This window comes from Nyctereutes procyonoides, unplaced genomic scaffold (genome assembly GCF_905146905.1).
Source record: "Nyctereutes procyonoides isolate TBG_1078 unplaced genomic scaffold, NYPRO_anot_genome, whole genome shotgun sequence".
Taxonomy (NCBI): Eukaryota; Metazoa; Chordata; class Mammalia; order Carnivora; family Canidae; genus Nyctereutes; species Nyctereutes procyonoides.
Window position 1 is genome coordinate 34,128 of NW_026575134.1, and position 6,765 is coordinate 40,892.

A 6,765-nucleotide genomic window follows, 5' to 3' on the forward strand; every position below is an offset into this window, starting at 1 on the left:
GCAGGGGGAGAAGCAGGCTCCCTGTGGGGAGCCCGACACAGGACTCGATCCGGGGACCCCGGGGTCACGCCCTGAGCTGAAGGCGGCCCTAAACCTCTGAGCCCCCCGGGCTGCCCAACCTGTTTTCTTCCACTGTCCCGGGACGAGTTAACGCCACCGCACTCACTTTCACTGCTGTGCCCTATTTGATGATATATTTTATCATAGACATGTCACGGTCATTTACCAGCTCTTGGATGGACGCACACGGAGGCGGCCTTTAGTGTTTCAGCAACGCAAATAATGGCCAGTGCCCGTCCTGGGCATGTCTCGTGCACACTGTTCACCAGGCCCACACCTAGGAGCGAGTTGATCGGGTGTACAGTCCCCGCTGGCAGCTTTGGAGCGTGACCCACGGGGGCGTGGAGCGGGTGGCTGCCTCGCTCTTCCTCTCCATTCCTCTGTGTGTGTGCCCAGGTGTGCGGGTGTAAGTCTCTGTGCAAGGGTGTGTGCACACTTTCTGTGTGCATGTCTCTGTGCATGCAGGTCTTCTTAAAAAGATTTTATTTATTTATTTATTTATTTATTTATTTATTTATTTATTTATTCATGAGAGACACAGAGAAAGAGACAGAGACACAGGCAGAGGGAGAAGCGGGCTCCCTGCGGGGAGCCTGGGATCATGACCCGAGCCACCCAGGGATTCCCTGTGTGTGCATGTCTGTGTGTCCCTGTATGTGTGCAGAGTGTGCACGTCCTGTGTGCACTGTGTGCGTGTACGGGCTCGTGTCTGTGTGTCTGTGTATGCAAACACACGTATGTGATGTGCGTGCCTGAGTGTGTGTGTGTGTGTGTGTGTGTGTGTGAGAATGAGAGAAAGAGAGAGTTTGGTATTTTTCCTCTTACAGTTTTTTAACATTTTCTCTCTTTCTTTGGTGTTCCTTGGTTTCACTTCAGTACACCAAGTGTGATATTAGTTCTCGTTGTTCTTCTGTTACACTCGGCTACTGTATCCTTGCTCTTCGGGCGCTCATGCATCTCTTTATTTCTGGAATATTTCCCCCCCATCAGTTCTTCAAATGCTGCTTCTGCCACGGCCTCTGGGTTCTTGTGATGCCCACCTATGGACATTGTGAGTTCTTCGGGATTTACTCTCCCTGTAGGTCCACTGCCCCATTCTAGTTGGTGTTTTTGTGAGTTTTTTTCCTTCTTTATCTGTGCTCGTTTCAGGGTGAACTCATAAGTGCTACTTTATAATTCACTGATTTACTCTTTGACCCCGTGAAGCCCAGATCTATCCCAAGAAATCCCAATGTGTCTCCTATTCTACATCGTTGTCCCAAACTCAAGGGGGACAGAATGAAGCACAGGGAAGCGCTGCCGCCGTGCCACACTCTGAGCCCAGCGCAGGCTGTCCTCCCTCGCAGCACTGCCACCACTTACTTGTTTTCTCTCTGGGATGCCGTATGCACAGATAGTGACATAGTTATGTAAAATGTGGTTATGAGCAAATATTTATCTGTGTATGTATCTATAAATACACTCATCTCTTCACATTGTGGGATTGGTACCTGACTGTAAACTGTATTTTGCATCTTGCTTTTTTTCTCTTAAAATATCTATCTTGGGAGTCCTCCCAACTCACCTGGAGGTGACCTTCCCCAGGCTTTCATGGCTGCATGCTATTTTCCATGTGACATTATCTGTTCAACCTGCCTCATACTGATGAGCATTTTTAAAAGATTCTATCATCTATCTATCTAGAGTGATAGTGGGGAGGGGCAGGGGCACAGGGAGAGAGAATCCCAAGTGGACTCCACACTGAGCACAGAGCCCAACGCAGGGCTCCATCCCACAACACTGAGACCATGACCTGAGCTGAAATCAAGAGTTGGGGGCTCCCCCGACTGAGCCCCCTCGGGTGCCCCTGTTGAGGGTTTTGATACTGACAACAGCATGCAATAAACACCTGTGAGCTTAGGTTATTCTGCAGCTGCCAATCAAATAGATATTTAGCATTGTATCTCAGGATTCTTTGCTTTTGCCTTCTGGTAGGTGAGTTTGAGCCTTTTCACAACTAACATCCTTGTTCTCCTGGGATCTGCTTTTTTGGTCTACCTGTTTTTGTTTCATTTCTTCCTTCTTTTGCTTGAAAATTTATTTTTAAGTTAATATCATTTCTTTATTTCTTTAAGGGTTGTGCACTTATTTTTTAAATAGTTTTTTAAAATTTATTTATTTATTTATTTATTTATTTATTTATTTATTTATTTATGTGACAGAGAGAGAGACAGAAAGGGGGGTAGGAGGAGAGGGACAAGCAGACCCCCACTGAGCATAGAGCCTGATGCAGGCTCGATCCCAGGACTGAGATCGCAACCTGAACAGAAATCAAGAGTCAGACACTCACCCTACTGAGCCACCCAGGTGCCCCTGGTGTGTACTTATTTTTAAAACCCTTTCAAACTACAGGACTAATGATAAAATCCAATAATTGATTTCCTGGTACATCACCGTCTTGTCCAGGCCTGTTTCCTCGGTGGCCCAGGTTTGGATGGCAGAAGTATCTTGGGCAGGAAAGTCCCTATTTTTACTCCATTTCCTGTATCTTTATGGTTATTGGTGTGCCATGGCTCCCAGGTTGTAAATTTTTTCTATTAGTGTTTTATCTCTTGTTGTTAGAAGTTTGGAATCAAGAGGTACTGAAGAACACAACCATAAATGCCATCTTTTTTTTTTAAGATTTTATTTATTCATTTGAGAGGGAGGGAGAGAGAGAATGAGCATGAGAAAGGGAGCAGCAGAACAAGAGGGAGAAGCAGATTCCCCTCTGAGCAGGGAGACCGACATGGGGCTCGATCCCAGGATCCTGAGATATAACCTGAGTCGAAGGCAGACCCTTCACCCACTGAGCCACCCAAGCACCCCCGAAATGCCATCTTTATGAGAATATATTTTAAATAGCAATATTGTGACAAGGACCTACCCGCAATTGGGTTTCCTTTCTAATTGGCACAGTTTGAAATTGCGGCTGACGCCATCTATACTAGCGATTCCCCTTCCCTGCCTTGCTCCGCTGCGCCCCAAGACACTTCCCCCCGTGGACCCTGCCTGGAGGGTCCCCATTACCAGCTGTCCCTAACTGAGCCGGGAGGGAGAGATGGGTCATCTGTACCAAACGCTGGGGAGCAGGGCAGCCCGAGGTGAAACCGTGGGAGTCCGTGCCTGGGACGTGGCTGGAAGGGATCCCAGGGAGGAACGTGGACCATCCACGGGGGCAGGTGCCCACCCGCGGGGCCCACGGCCCTCGGGCAGAGACACTGGGAAGGGAAGGGCGCCCCGGGGAAGAGGACCGCAGGACTAGCCTGTGGGCTACAGGAAAGCAGGCGGGTGCGAGGCTTTGGGGGTTGGGGAGGCAGGACGCGTGGGCCCGTACTGCAAGTGCCAGGTGCAGCCTGAGTCCATCCTGCCTCTGCCCGCCGGCAGTCCGGGGGGCCAAGCTGCAGGCCATGCCCTGTGCACGACCCTGTGCTCGAGCCGTCTGGCCTCGCCCAAGCAGCACAGCAGGACAGGCTCACTCTGGTGCCCTCCCTGCTCTCAGCTGTCCCGGGCCGGCCTGGGTTGCTGTGTGGGGCAATGCAGGCTTGCCTAGGCCTTCCTCAGAGCCGTCCCGGCCTCTCCGTGGCACCCCCGCCCAATGCCGCGGCCGCATTTTGGTGGATTTGTTACAGCAGCGCCCCACTTCTGGTACCGGGTCCCACTATAATGAGGGTGCTTTAGGAATACTGCAGATGACCTGGGCTTCTGGGCAATAGAAACTCATCTCTCGAAGATCTAGGCGTTGGAAGTCTGAGATCCCGGTGCGGGCAGATTCAGGGTCTGGTGAGGGGCGCTCCTGGTTCACGGAGAGCCTTCTTGCTCTGTCCTCACATGGGGAAAGGGGCGAGGACCTCCGTGGGGCCTCTTCTATGAGGGCATGAATCCCATTCATGACCTGATCACCTCCCACAGGCCCCACCTCCAAATACCATCACATCGGGGACTGGATTTCAACCTTATGGATTGGGATGGGGGTGGGGGGGCACACACGTTCTGTCTACAGCTGTCTTCATTGTCACCCTCATGGATGATGTTACCCTCATCATCCTCAGTTATGAGCCTTCCCAACTGGAAACTACTTAGCAGGCAGATCCCGCGAAATGCTTGCATGCAAAGCAGGCAAACTGATGTGTTTCCCAAAATGAACGGGGCCCATTCTACCCCCTGGAATGAGGAAAGGCAGTAGAATACTGCATTAATATTTTTAAAAAAATTCATCTTGGGACACCTGGGTGACCCTCAGTTAGGCATCTACCTTCAGGGCTCAGGTCATGATCCCAGGGTCCTGGGACTGAGCCCCATGTCAGCCTCCCTGCTCAGCTGGGGAGTCTGCTTCTCCCTCGCCCTCTGGCCCTGCTTATACGCTCTCTCAAATAAATACATAAAATCTTTAAAAAAATCTTCTCATTTTGGGATATAAAACAAAAATTCTACAACTCTGCTCTAAATACTGGTTTCTGATAGAGTATATAATGATAAACTTAAAATAATAAATCATATATTTTATTTCTCAAATAGAAGTTATTGACTTTGTATTCCTTCCAAACAATACAATGACCTTGGCCTTGTATATAAATTGTTGTATCGCAGGGATTTAATTTAAACCTATCTTTTTTTTAAGATTTTTTTTTTTTAATTCATGAGAGACACACAGAGAGAGAGAGGCAGAGACACAGGCAGAGGGAGAAGCAGGATCCCTGCAGGGAGCCTGACGTGGGGACTCAATCCCGGGACTCCAGGATCACACCCTGGGCCGAAGGCAGAAGCGCAACTGCTGAGCCACCCAGGGATCCCCAATTTAAACCAATCTAAACTCTCCTGTCACTTAAGCATATTTTGTGTTCACTCTTAATTTTTCCAAAATTTTTCCTATTACATCTCAAGCAAGGTAGCTTGCTTAAATCCATTTTAAAATGTGAGAATTTTCTACCAAAGAAAAAAGAAAAGACTATTATCACTTCAACACCTAATACAGGGTGTGGTAGAAGGTGATGATGGGGACACAAAAAAATCCTGCCTCCCTCTGTGCCCACAGAAGAGGATGGTCTTGTTTTCCCAACTAGGCTAAAAACCCAAACTGTGATGTAATACTGAGATACTGAAAGGAAGAGTTTGTCTTTAAATTATTTTCGATTAACATTTTTTAAAGATTTATTTATTTATTTTAGGCTGGGAGAGGCAAAGGGAGAAGAGAGAGAATCCCAAGCAGATTCCAAGCTGGGCGCAGAGCCTGACGTGCGACTCCATCTCAGGACCCTAAGATTGTGACCTGAGCCAAAACTAAGAGTTGGACACTTAACCAACTACACTACTCACCCCTCATTTTAAATTATTATTACTTTTTTAAAAAACCACTCAGTTTAGAAATGCCTCCTGTTGGTGAAGGCCCAGTGTAAAGAGTAAGCCACCTGACAGAGAGGAGGTGGATGGAGTCCTGGGGAGGATGTCTAGGGAAGGGAATCGTACCAGGCCTTTTAGCTGCTCGGGGCTGGATACATAACAAGGATAGACAAAAGCAGAGATGAACATGTGTCCTGGGAGTTGAACTAGATCAGCTTCAGTCAACAACAGGAGTAAACCCAGAGAGACTAGGCAGGCAGGACAAGTTCAAGGGCTTTGAGAAAGCAGAATTTGTACCTAAATACATTTTTTTTTCCTTTTCTCAAAATACTCCAGAGCAGGAGCTACCTATTAAGATATAATATATCCAGAATAAGAGGTCTATACACATGATTTATAATATATAAAACCTTACATATGATATAATAAGATACATGTGATAAATATAGATATGCACATAGAGATGGGCATATGAGATATATGTAGGAGGAGCACCTGGGAGGCTCAGCCGGTCAAGCGCCTGCCTTCGGGTCAAGTCATGATCCTGGGGTCCTGGGACGGAGTCCTGCATGGGCTCCCTGCTCAGCCAGGACTCTGCTCCTTCCTCTCCGTCTGCCCCTCCCCCTGCTCACGCACCTGCTCCCTGTCTCTCTCAAATGAATAAAAAAAAAGTCTTAAAAAATGACATATGTACGATAGACATTCTATGTAAACATCTACAAATAAAATCACATAAAATGTGCGTAAGTGGGCTTATATGTGAGGACATCTGGATCCTTCTAAACCCTCAGAGCTGTTATGGCACAGAAAGCCCACCTGTGATGAAGCAGAGGAAATGAGATACGCTCATTCTAAGCAGATTATCCTGTGTCCTGTGCCCTGCCTAAACTCTCATTTGATCTGATGTCTGCAAACACTGTGCTTTCAAGCGCTCTTCGGAAGTGGAAACTTTCCCCTAAGGGAATGATGAGCAAGAGAAATTCAGTTTTTGAATTATGATATCCATTCCTAGGGAAGACTCAACTTCTGTGAATTCTTCTCTCTTCTATTAACCCACTTCTGACACAGAGAAAGATACTTGCTAGGCCCACTGCAGTTTAGTAGGATCAACTATTCTATTTGTTATTTTAAATGTTTTTAAAAGAATTTGTGTATGTATGTACTTATTAATTTATTTCACAGAAAGACGCAGAGACATAAACAGAGGGAGAAGCAGGCTCCCTGCAGGGAGCATGACCCCTAGATTAGGCCTGGAGCAGAAGGCGATGCTCCATCACAGAGCCACCCAGGGCCCCTCATTATTTTAAATTAAAACAAAAAATTAATTCTGGTGTGAGTGATCTCACA